Source organism: Geospiza fortis, unplaced genomic scaffold (assembly GCF_000277835.1).
Source record: "Geospiza fortis unplaced genomic scaffold, GeoFor_1.0 scaffold58, whole genome shotgun sequence".
NCBI lineage: Eukaryota > Metazoa > Chordata > Aves > Passeriformes > Thraupidae > Geospiza > Geospiza fortis.
In genome coordinates this window covers 3339369-3352530 of record NW_005054359.1, presented here as the reverse complement: position 1 = coordinate 3352530, position 13162 = coordinate 3339369, and the positions used below count along the sequence as shown (strand labels likewise).

The window sequence follows — 13162 nt, the reverse complement described above, 5'->3', positions numbered from 1 at the left end:
TTCCTCTTATTTCATCTACATGGCCCTGTAGTTCATTTTTATGAGCTTCTGCAGTAAATTTTCCTTATATAAATCCTTACAATCACATCTGGCCACAAATTGGTGACTTGAGTGCTTCTCAAGCATGGACCGAGAGAATTTTATCTTGGCATGTTTTCTACTTCTCTGAATAGAAAAATGTAGTATATCAACAACCTGAGAAAATCTAGTTCAGTGTCAATAATGGTGTTACTCTAGAGAGTCACTAGGACAAGTTTATTTTTGCCACATCTTGCCTTGTTTCTGTATTCCTATCAGTGCTTACCTCCATGTTTCATAGCTGAGCCATTGAACATTTTTATTATTCTACCTGTATGAAGAATTATTGCAATAGATTTTGTCCAAATTATTCACTTTAATTTTTCCTTTTCTTTTAACAATGTATCATAACACTAGTCACCAAATATTATCTGATTACTGTTTTGGTCTTCCAGAGATAAGACTGGGTGAGATAACCATCCAAGGTAGGTCATCTCATAGTAAGTTTTAGTGCCTACTGTGTTCAGTGTCTATCTGTAATAATTACCTGTGAAAATTATTAAGGATTGCATGGTCATCTGCCAAAAAGAGATTCTGTACATGAAAAGGTGCAGATGAATAGCAGACTCTAAACATAAATATTACAAGCTTGACAACCTCATTTTGACTGCTCGTATGAACAACTCTGCTGGTCATCAACCAGGGTCTACAACCTTTTGAAAGGGACAATAATAAGCCAATGGTGGGAGCAGTGGTCTCCTCTATGCTAGCAAGTGGTTCCAATAAAAAAAACATCTCTGTCCATTGCCATTACTTTACCCAATTTCCTAACAATATACACACCCTCCGAGATTAGGTTCATTTATTTTATCCAGCTGTTCAAACTATCTACAGAGAGGTCCGATAACTCAAACTTTGATAGGTATTTTAAGCTTCCTACTTGTCTCAAGTTTCTACCAAATGATAAACAGAATTTTCAAGCATGATAAATTTTTGACTAGAATGTGATTTCCTAGCAGTGAAGAGTTCTACTACCTGTTGACAATTTACTATTAGGAAGTACTAAAAGTATGTTTCCAAGCTATTGCTTGTCCTAAATGTGACAATTTCTAATTTCTATGTATGTTTTGTTTTGCTCTTCACATTAGAAGAATCTCCATTTATCTGTGAAGCAATTTTGCAACATCATAACTTGTGAGAAAGAAAAGAGACCATTTTCATATATAAGAATAAATAAAGTAAAACATTATCTAGCATCCTATAAAAATAAAATACTAGCTGTGTAAAACAGAGCAATCAAGCCATCTTCTTACTATTTAGAATTATATAAATACAAAATATGATTTCAACTTCTGAGACAGAGTAACTTCAAATAACATTTTGAAGGTTTATGCAAAATTAGCATACTGATATATATATTTGTAAAGAGACATTGCAATGTAATTTTGACTAATCTATTCTGTTTCTTGATGAATAGTAATCTTCTATGAACTGCTTAAATATTTTGAATTCGTAATATAAAATACAATTCCAGCTTTTCAAATGTTAATTATTCTACTTAAAATCTACAGAAAATGGCCTGCAGTAAATCACATACAAAAATGTGATGTGTTATAATAATCATGCCTTTTTATTGACTAAAACCAAGGAACGAGAACATAAGAATTTTCTAATTCCTGTTTTCAGTTACAGTAAATAAATTTACATACAAAATAATTAGTGGAATTTTTTCATTCATAAGCTGTTTAGGTGTGTGAAAGAGGCTCAGATGTTCAAACTGGAAAAATAATATTAATACATATGATCTGAAGTAATCCTTGACTGCTGTCATTTCCTTCTACCTTTTACAGATTCAGCAGGTCTGGGAATGACCACCATTCACAGAAAGCAAAACATCATTGCTGTTATTTATTCTACATGACCTTTCTCTAATTGAATTGGGGTAGCTTAGAAAGCAAAAACTTCACATGGGTGGAGCACAAAATTTTCAAACATTTCCTTTCTCATATCACAAATTAATCATTCTGCAAGTCAGAAACATGAAACACTTTGATAAATGCAAAAAACCCCATGACCAACACCCCCCCTCCCCCCAAATCAAATCTACCAAGAAAAATCCAAACAAACCCTGCTCAGAAATCACAAACAAATGCAGATAATACATTAGGTTCTCATATGTTTATATAGTACATATTGACCGCTGATAAAAAATGCCATCCCCATTAATTCATTTGAAACATGTTGGAAGGAAAACATAATCCAGATACACTGCTGAGAATCTGGATTTCTTAATATTCCTTTGCACACATTTCTCTCTTTGTAGTCTTTTATGTGACTGGCTGAAAAATTCTCAACAAAAATTTTCCTGTGGATCATCAGAGACAAAGATATTGGTAATGATTAGGGGAATGACAATCATATTTTTTTAACAATGTATATCTTATAAATATAGGCACACTTATAAATAGTCTCACGATCCTTTTTTTTTCTTTTTTTTTTTTACCTAGATAAAGTGTGCCTCTCAAATTAGGCTATCTATCCAGTTTTGTGAACTAAGTTTTTATGTGATGAGATAATTGAAATCTTGACATAATTTTATGTGGATCACTGTTATTCTATTTTTCAATGAAAAAATGAGTAAGCAAGCAGAGATTATCTCAGAGTTCTGTAGCATAATTCTATTTTCCCTAAATCAAGTACCTTGCTCCACTAGTTCACATTTCATCCTTATTTAGTATTCAATATTTATCAAAAAAGGTGTTTATGACACATAACTTCTTGGTTTTAAGGCAGTATTTTATTTGACTAGGCATTCTTAGTATGTGTGAGAGTAATCTATGACTTCTTTCAAAAGTGCTGTTATGCGCAGTAGACAAGATATCAGTATTCTTTGAAGGGAAAATGTATCTCAAATTGTTAAGTTCAGGAATTGGTATGGAATGTCAAACAAAATACAGAGTAAGAAAAAAAAAAGGGAATGTTACCTTAGAAAACAGTTACTTAAAGGTCCATGTATCTTATTAATTCTGTTTTAATTTACTAAATTTCCAGTAAACTGCAGTTGATCTCCTCTTAACTGTTTGTAATAGACAGTAACTCTTTTCAAGTTAGGCAGACATATAATCAATGGAAGAGGAGAGAATCAATGGACACAGTTAACAAATTATACAGTGATATGAATGCATTTACTGCATTGAGAAGAAAGAAATCACCAGACTTCATTTAGATTTCATTTTATTTGCAGTTTTCTTCTGTACAACTATTGTAGCAGAAGAAAAGGAGAAAAAAAAACGCAATAAGAGCTACTTGTTACTACTGATGGTTATGAATAAATACAGTGAAAACACTTATTTGGTTGCCTAAATTCAGAAAAGAGGTATAATCTCCTTTGTGGAGAGAGGAGAGGGGAAATTAGAGACAAAGACACATTGGGAGAGGACAGACCCATGTTTATGCTGTGGTAGGCACTCTGCAAAGGTTACAAATTAGGAGGTTTACAGTGTGCCTCTGAATATTGGCTTAGAAAAAGGTCTATTACTACAGATCTCTTATCTCCACTGTCTCCACCCATACAGTTGTCTCCTGCAGAGGAATCCTGATGTCCTGTGGTCTATTTGCCTGAAAATACTTTCTAGTAGGAGTGAACAATTTTCTTTCCTTACTTTTAAAGTGAAGAAAATACACTGGGGGGTTGTTGTGGGCAAACAAACCCTTTGCTGGCATTAAATTGGCATATCTGCATATTTTAGGGAGACAAAGACCAGGCTAATTTCCACATTGTCCTTGTGAAGCTACTACCAGAACACAAGTGAACACCCTCTTTAAGGGTATATTGATGAATCAAGAATGCATGGCACAGCAAAGTTGGCACAGATGCACATGGGAGGCTGAAAATGTGCTGAGTTTTAAAGTCATAAATTTTGTAAAGGCGGGACGAAGTTTCAGATGTTTCATAAACCATAAGCATAATATCGATAGCTCTATAGCTAGAAAGTGTTGGGGTTTGGTTGTATGTGCCCAGACCTTCTAGATCTGGGAAATGTGTAGAGAAAGAATAATAGACTGTACATGGAATGAGCTATCAACCTGAATTATGTTATTAACTGTCAGATTTAGTATGATTCTTTGAAATATCCTTAGATCTGTTTAAATTTTAAAACACTAAGTATAATAGCAAGAAATGGGAAGGGACATGGAAGCATAAGCTATTCAGGTGTGTCCAAAGCGACCCTTTCTAAAACTAGAGAAAAATTAAGAAAGTTTCTCTATTTGTAGGATTCTTCAAATATCTTTTAATCACAGTTTTTAGCTAAAGCTCCTGGCCTGAGGGAAGAAACATGCTAAGTCAAGGAAAATGTGTGTATGTTTCTTCTACAAAGCCATGTGTCTATTTACATCAAATTTCTATTCATATATGGTGATTATAGGATGCTATTTATTCTGAAACTGTGAAACAGAAAGAAATTGAGTTTTCCAAGTTGTACCAGTATGTATTAAAACACAAATTGATTTGAGCCCAGGAATTTGACTGTAATTATTGTTCTTAGCTTGCTCCAATTAAAGAAGGTTGTGTATACAGAGGTGGCAAAGAAGACAGTATTTGTGAAAGAGGATAAGTATTACCTGAAACAAAATAATTTAATTCTAATCAAAAAATGAAAGTGGTGTGTTTGAAATAAGGGCTGGTATCATCTCAGACAAACCTAAAATCTCACACACAATGTATTAAGTGCTAGTGACAGGCAGGATCTTAACTAGTGCCCCTATTGTATAATTTCAGACTTAAGTGAGATCCACAGCAGTTAGGATACAGCATCAACAGCAGCTCAGCCAATATTCTCTTTCATTAGCATTTTAAGTAATTAAAAACTCTAAAGACATCTTAATAGCTGCAGTAGTTCTTCAGTGTGGCTTGAAGTAGCAGTACATGCATTGCTTTAATTTCCTATTTATGTGTGTTTAATCAAAAGTTTTATGTATGTGCTAAATGGCAATGTATTTACCTGACTTGAATGTGTGACATCAGCACAAACTTCTTAATTAAACAGCCAGACTCTGTGTGTGATGGTAACCTAAGTGACTGTATATTAAACAAGGCAAATGACATTTACTTTCCTTATCTTCTGCTTTCCAGCATCTGGTTCTTGTGTTCAGCTGTCTATTGTTAGCAATTCTCTAGAGAATGATATTGCAAAAAACACCGCTGACATCAGCTGCAGGTTCTGATTTTTACTAAATACTTAAGGGTAAATCTTGTTTCCATTCAGGAAGAGTTCAGTAGAATTCTTAGTAGTCTTTTGGTTAGAATGACACAAACACAAGATGGGGAAATTTCATATATGTATTCTGCATACATAGGAAGTAATCCTGAAAATCAGAGCTGTATCCTCATGCACCTCTGTACCCTTCTTACCTTCTGTATCTCCTGTGCCCTTTATAAGTTGTAGTCAAATCCGCAAAAATGGTTGCATCCTTACTTCTGCACAAAGAACTGGATTTCAGAGGGCATAATTTTTTCTCTCTACTTTCCAAATCAACACCTGAGTTATAGGTTTTCAGACTGATGAAAAGAGCCAACTTTTTTTGCTATTATTTATGGCTTGCCAGACACAGACATAACATAAGATACAGATTAACAGGAAGTGACTCCAGTCATCAATTGTGTCCACAGGTCAGAAATTATGACATGATGACACCAAGCACTGCCACTTTAACGAATCCCTAGAAAAGGTGTTAAATCCATCATTATTTTAAAGGTTTCACAATAGTGGAGGATACCTTTCTCATGGATTTTTCCTTCACCAGAAACTCCTGAGTGAAATCTGTCTGTGTGCATGAATTTCCTTGCTGTTTTAGAGGCACTCAAAATATTCTTTGGTTCCAAAAGATGTGCACAGAGATTGGCAGGAATAAAAGCTCTGGCCTAGAAGAAACATGAGTTTGTCATATGGATGGATTATCCCCTACCCTCTGCAGAACTAATTGCTCTGAGCTCAGCTCTATACTAATAAGCTTATAAGAAATACTCTAATAGGGGAGACCAATGGGTTTTTAGCCAAGTACTTTATCTCAGAGGCAACAGGAGGTGCTGGTTTAAGACAGTAGTCATTCTGACCACTGTATTTTTTGATTTTGTTAGAGTCCCTGCCTCCCTGACCCGAGAATTTAGAACTTTTAGATTATAATAGCCCTGTATTTAGTTTCGTGATTTGTTCTCTTCTATTTTCTTCCAGGCATCTGATGCCCTTTAACTTGTCTGGTTATTCATTGCCCTAACTTTGAACAAGGACTGTATTGCCTCAATATACTGAGTGCTTAAGTGTTTCCAGGAGTGAGGTCATCCACAGCAACCTCAAGAATATATCAGTAACAGGAATATTTGAGCATTTTGTCACTTCCGATCATAATTTCATGTGCATATATATATATATATACTTATAGACAGTTGTGCACTCTTCAAGACTGCATAGTTTTTAGGAAGTCATACAGTATAATGGAATAGTAGGATATTGAGATGTAAGCTAATAGGTTCAGTCTTTTTTGGCCTTAAATATGTAAACAGACTTCCAGGATTTCAGCACCAAGCAAACAAAACCAGACTATAGGCCTGCTGACTGAAATTTTTTTTAAGCTGCTGGATATGCATTTTCCAGAAATACTCAAAATATATTATTTACTCTCCTTAAAACGTACTTGTTTTTACACAAATGCATTTCAAATCTGAAAAGTTATTATGCTGGGTTTCATGCTTATTGATTCAGAATGATCTCTACCACAAAGATTAATTCTAAAATGATATATTTTTCCTAACATCCTGCTTTGCAAACTGGTAAAAAAATATTTTGTGGACACTGTGCACACTTCACAAGAAGAAATGAATTCGTTCCTCAATACTAATTTCAGAATTTCATTGTTATATGGTGGTACATTAAATATCTTAAATGTTTATCTAAAAACAAATTTTCAGATGAACAGTACTGGAAAGAAGACAAGGTCATTGTTGAAATTATCACCAAGGTCCTTTGTTACTGCTTATTTATTGACAATGTTGATTAAAAAGAGAAAAAGAAAAACACAGATTGAAGTTAATTTTAATTAACTGTTTATAATTATAAATTAACTAAAGTTAATTTTAATTAACTGTTTATAATTATAACTGTTTTAAATTATGCTGTTTCTCTGTTCTGATGACTGTCTTGAAAATGTAAATTGTCATATCAACTCAAGAGTAGTCAGTGAAAGTATCCTGTAGAGTTATCCATGTCATACCTTCATCAGTGTGAGTGCAATTCCCCTGCCCCTGTCTGCTCCAAGACAGGCATATGCCCAACCCCTGGAAAAATCTGGGACGGTGTCAAAAGTAGGTATATCAAAGAAAAAGGTTTTAATCAGGACAGGACATAATAAGAAACAAGCCTTGAATCTGTGTTATGATAAGGCAGCTTTCCAGAGGAAGCTATTTTTTTCAAGAAGAGTGTCATGAAAACCAGTAGTTAAGAAAAAAATGTTTAGTCTATTTTTTTTCTTTTTCTTATTTGTCACTCATTTTTATTTATTGAAATTTGCATTACTTGCTCATATATTTCTTTTAAATCTTGTTTCAAAATTTGAAAAGTCATAACTGTAATGAGGGCAAAGACAAGGCAGTGGCTGCAATAGTTATCAACACTCCTTAATGTCTTCCATGGCACAACAGAAACTGGTGGATGTAACTGCATTTGGAGGGTGCCTGAGATGGACGTCGGGTTCTGCATAAACCACAGGCTGATTGTACCTGTCTGATCAAACATGAAAATTGTGGCTTAGAGGGGTGCCAGGACAAGGCTCCTTGGGGGTTCAGATGAAAACTCCATGAAAGAGAAGTAGCGCCTAGAGAAATCAAAGTGTAAGACCCAAACCAAGCCTAAAGCCCTGCACACCAACAGTGTTGTTTCATGTTTAATTTAATAGCTGAATCTGCAAACTGGTCAGATGAAGTGAGATTAAGGAGGAGAAATTAGGCAGTGCAGGAGATATTTAGGAAGGTTTTAAAAAAGAAAAGTTTTTTAATGCAAATATTGACGAAAAAGAAAAAAAAAGCAGGAGGTGTATAAGGGAATAGTTATATTATTAGTTCAACAGCAAGGAAAGTCAAAGCATGTGCATGTGGTTAAGGCAGATAACATTCGGAATGCATTGATGCTAATTTTTTAATAACTTTATGAAAAAATTTGGTGGGGGAGAACTGGAGAATTCAACAATGACTGTCTCCTTTCTTTTCTGAAATCCATTTTTTGTCTAAGAAATTCTCTGTCCTTTGGAGAAGGACACAGCACACATAATAAAACTGATTGTTTTGCTAATTATCCTGCATCTTCAACTGGAGTCAAATGATGACCATGATCTTGTTAATCATTTGAAAATAGGTTTTAAGATAGAAATTGAGATTTTGTTATTAATAAAATAAGGGATCAGAAGTGCTTTTTTTCAAATTGTTTTCACTCTTGATGAATGCTCTCCTTTCTGTCTTGACTTCCCCAAATAGATAAGCCTTGCCATTCTGTGAATTTGTCCCTATTCCATTCTGCATCAAACTGTTGTCATTGACTTGTTCTGTGACCTCAAATCACTGTTTCAGCAATTTTGTTGCAGTTTTCTCTTCCTCAGAAGAGATGTTTTGTCAGTGCCCGTCTCACCATAGGTAATGTTCATTTAAAGTAAAATACTTTGATAAATTTCATTGAATTATACTTATGGATGTAGAAATTATTAATCCTAGAATCATGATTTTAACATTTGACTTATCTTTTTCTCTTTTATTCACATCAAAGAGATCAATGTAAATCCTTTTTTTCTCCTGAAGATACACTAGTGATTTACATGGATATACACATACACATATATTTTCATAATTTTTAGGACAATAAAAGGACATTAAATTATGGGAGAGAGGGGGGTTGTTTCTTCTTTTTCTTTTACACAACATGGAGTTAGACTAGACTTAGCCACCAGAACTGCAAAGAAAATTAATTGCAGTATCTATAATAAGATGAAAACAGAATGGGTGATTCCTGTTTCCGTCCATATTTTTGAGGCACTGAAGAATTTCTTCTTCTACAGATTCATATTTTTCCCTTCACTTCATGCCTTTCTGTATGTGATTCTAAATTGTTCATATAGAGTGTGTGGCAATCAAACCGTGACCTCTTCCATTTCACAATTACTAGCCTTTACGGAGATTAATGTATTTGCATGTTCTGTGAAATTTAGAGTTAAAAAAAACCTCAACAAACTTTAATGATTTATTTTGCTTTCTTGCAACAACCTTCCTCCCATTTGCTTCAGTGATGCTGGATACAGAAACATTTGTTTCCATGCCGAATTCCTCTTTAAATTCATTTTATTGTCCACACCAATTGTTTATATCTAATTTATATAGGTTTAAAATTAAAGACAAATGTTTATTTCTTTTAGTCACATGTTTTGCACAGGACATAAAGACTTTTTTTTCCTCTTTTTTAAAAAATTATTGTTTTACAGGGACGTTAATCTCAACATTTTAAATGCAAATAATGCAATGGTAGAGAGAAAGGGAAAGCAAATACTTTTATTATTTTATTTTTCATTTCTTAATTTGCTCTTATCAGTCAGCTACCTGTTGTATATAAACATTTAATGCTCTGTTACCTCGTGGTATTTGACAGGGTTCATTCATCAGGAATGCTTATTAAAAAGAAAAATATGTTTACTTCCACAATCCCTGTAAGACTCAGCTATCAGAAGAGCACCATTTTTAAAGGTTACATCAGTACTTACAAAATTTTATCAGTGTGATATATTAGTGTTTAATTCCACTTTAACTTCATAGAAGTTGTAAACCAGAACTTTTTATAACAACCAAATTTATTCTCAATACTTGGAAATTTAGTTTAATTCAGCTCTTAATCAGAAATATGTAGTAACAGCTAGAAGTTCAAAGGTCAAAAATGGCTACAGGTGGTGACAGGAAATACAAATTTTAAGTCAGATTAATTTTATGAGTGCTTGAGTAGAAGTATAATAATATCCCAATTAGTATCTGTCTTGGTCATTGTTATGCTTTAGGAAAAGTTAAAGCAATTGATTATATCACAAATTCAGGCACTGTTTCTGAAGTAGGTAGATAGTAAATATTTGGTTCTGTATAGTTCTCCTTTTCATAGTGTACCCTGATATGCTATTCAGCCCAATACTTTGTGGCTATTGTCATTCTATTCCAGAGCTTTTTTTTGTAATATTATGTGGGAACAACTCATACACAGACGTGTTCTGAGGAAAAGCTTCATTAGAGAATTTTTGGCAATTACAATTTACAGATGGAAAAAATAAAGTTTATATAAAACAAAAATTTAGTCAAATTTTATTAATAATTATTTCCAGCATTACCAATTATTTTTATGGCAGGATATAGAATGAAAATTCCTTCTTGTACCTGAATCAACCATTCTAAAAACCTCTTTGAGATTCTGGCAAGAACTTTACAACTAAAGTAAGGGATAATTGGTGCCATTTCTCCTTAAGTTCCTCCTATGGAAATGGAGAATACGTAACAAAACTTTCTTTTCAGTTAAATTATTCAATTAATATTATCACCCTGGCTGTCATTTCCTTGCTTTCAAAATTTGAAAAAACTGCTACAGTGGCTTCCATCTGAAATGGGCATACTTGTGTCTGAAATATGAAGAAAGATAGAGAGGAATTCGTGACTTCTGAAATGTTCATGGAGGTTGTATTGCTTTCTTATTAATTTGACTACATTCTGTTATGTAAAAAACAGAAAAGAGGGATTTCAGCGGTGTTTCTTGACCCTAGGTTGACGTAAGAGTGAGCAGAACTTTGCCCAGTGTGTTTGTGCTGTTACAGCAATACATACAGCAATGATCAGACCATGGTTATGTATTTCCAAAACTGATAAGAGTACATAGGTTCCTCTTTTGATTGATACCCAACATAGCGTTAAATTGACCAATTACATGGACTAGACTAACATTATGGGGTTTTTTTCCAGTTTCTGGAAGACTGAAATTTGTGATGATTGCTACAATACACAGTATTTGATGTATTGGGCACATATAGGAAGAAAACACTTGCTGTTCTTGGCAGTTGCTTGTTGACAGCTTTGCTATTTGTTGTCAAGATGACTATTCATAACCCTCTCCCTGACAGACAAGACATTGCACAATACCATCCTCTGATGCTGCCAAATCGACCTTTTTAGGTAGTCACACACTGTTTTGCTCTGATAGCTTTTGCACTCTATCACTGGGCTGGCAGGTACCAGTAAACCACAATGTAGTCAAAGCACTTTCCCTCTCCAGAATCATTCCCATAATGTGATCAAGGGAATAAATAAGCAACCTAATGAAAAATATCTCACAAAAGACGTTTTCCTCAGCCTCCCACCTTTTCATGCACAATAAATGATTGCCAGATAATAAATAATGATAGGTCTGCAGATTGCCACTGGTCTAATCTTCTCTTCCCAGGCTAAATGCTGCAAGGTTAAGAAATACTGGCCAAGGAAGCTTTAATAAGATAGACCTATTCTACGGATAACAATTACCTATTGTACCCAGTTCCTGAACCAGACAGATCTTCAAGCCAGAAGCCAGACCTTCTTAAGCCTTTTCACATATTGAGCTTGACAAGAACAAGAGACTTTTAAGCTCAGAAAAACCATTTTTATTAAAATGAAAATTATGCTTTAACTGGCAGCTGGAAATTACCACTGCAGACAGAAGACAACTCCATTCTTCATGCCCACCACGTCTTTAAAACAGGTGGTTTTACTTCAAGCCTTGTTTTTTTTTATTAGTTTGTCAACATGCTCAATGCCAGTGAACTCCACAGGGGAGGCCCTCTCATTCCTGTTGTCTGGTCCCACCCCCTTGGTGCTCTGAGCACACTCAGGACATCCCCAGGGAAGGGTAGCTGTGACTAAGCCAAGAGCAAGCATTGAGGTGAACTATAAAGTAGACTCCACGCCATTGCTCCTAGGCTGGGTTTCGGGTGAACATAACTTTTTCCACACCTGAGGGAGGCATGGAGGGAGAGAGGGAAAAGGGAAAATAATTGGAGAAATATTGTTGATTTTGCCTGTGTTGAATTGTCATGAATTGACTTTAGCTTTAAAAGTAGTTTATTAATTTTTTAGATGCCTGCATTTATGCTATGAGTGAACTTTTCAGTTAGTGTTGCTTAGTTTTCAAAAATTACATTGACAACTCCTCTTTTTCCATTAAGTATCCATAAAGGTACATATTAGGTAGCTTCCTGTTTTATTCTTTTTAAATTGAAAATCATTGCAGTCTGGATGTTCTGTCCCCAAAGAGGAGAAGAAGGAACAAGAAAATGGAAAAAAAAAGGGAAAGGAGAAAGGGGAAATTTGCAATGAAAGCAAATGAGGATTTTTTAGTTTCTTATATTCCTGTGTTTATTTTGGTTCAGGATTTTTCTGTTTGTTTTATTTAGCTTTTTCCCCTCAAAATAAGTTTAGCTGATTTAGCAGTTGAACTTGAAAAACACACAGAGAATCCTTGAGAACAGAACAGCCAGGGCCCTAAAGTGAAACACAGACTCCAGCCTCCGGGTAGTATCATTGTCATCTTTCTGGCATGTGTTTTTTTTGGTTTGTCATGAAAACCTCCAGTATCAATACAGTGCAGTCTCTCTGAGAGCTCTTTACCTAGTACTGAACTGTAATGACTATATTTACCATCAAAAACTTTTTCCTGATGATAAGTGTAAATCAACTTTATGACAATATGAACCCAACTTCTCACCCTGAACATGACAAGAACTTGAGACTTTTTTTTAACAGCCTTTTATGTAGCTGAAGAAACAGAAGCTGTCAGATCTCATGACAGCTGTTCTATCTGTACCAAACAATGCCAACTCATTCTTGTTATTCATGTCTTTGAAGCCTCTGATCATTGCAGTTGTTTTCAAAAATAATTCTTTATTTTATGTGAAATATGATGTTCAAATTTGACAGCAAAATTCTAGCTTGCTCATTCTTGCAATGTAACATTCAAGACATTTCTTATTTAAACAGTTTATACTTGGGTTATGCACGATGTGATTAGATCTCTAATCACTATTAGTGATCTCTGTCACTGTTTTTCAA

At 34.4% G+C, this 13162-nt stretch overlaps 1 protein-coding gene across 1 annotated transcript in view; it reads right to left on the bottom strand.

Moving 5' to 3' along the window:
* Positions 1-13162, bottom strand: part of CDH9 (cadherin 9) — a 97657-nt gene that overhangs the window by 48151 nt on the left and 36344 nt on the right. The window lies entirely within an intron of this gene.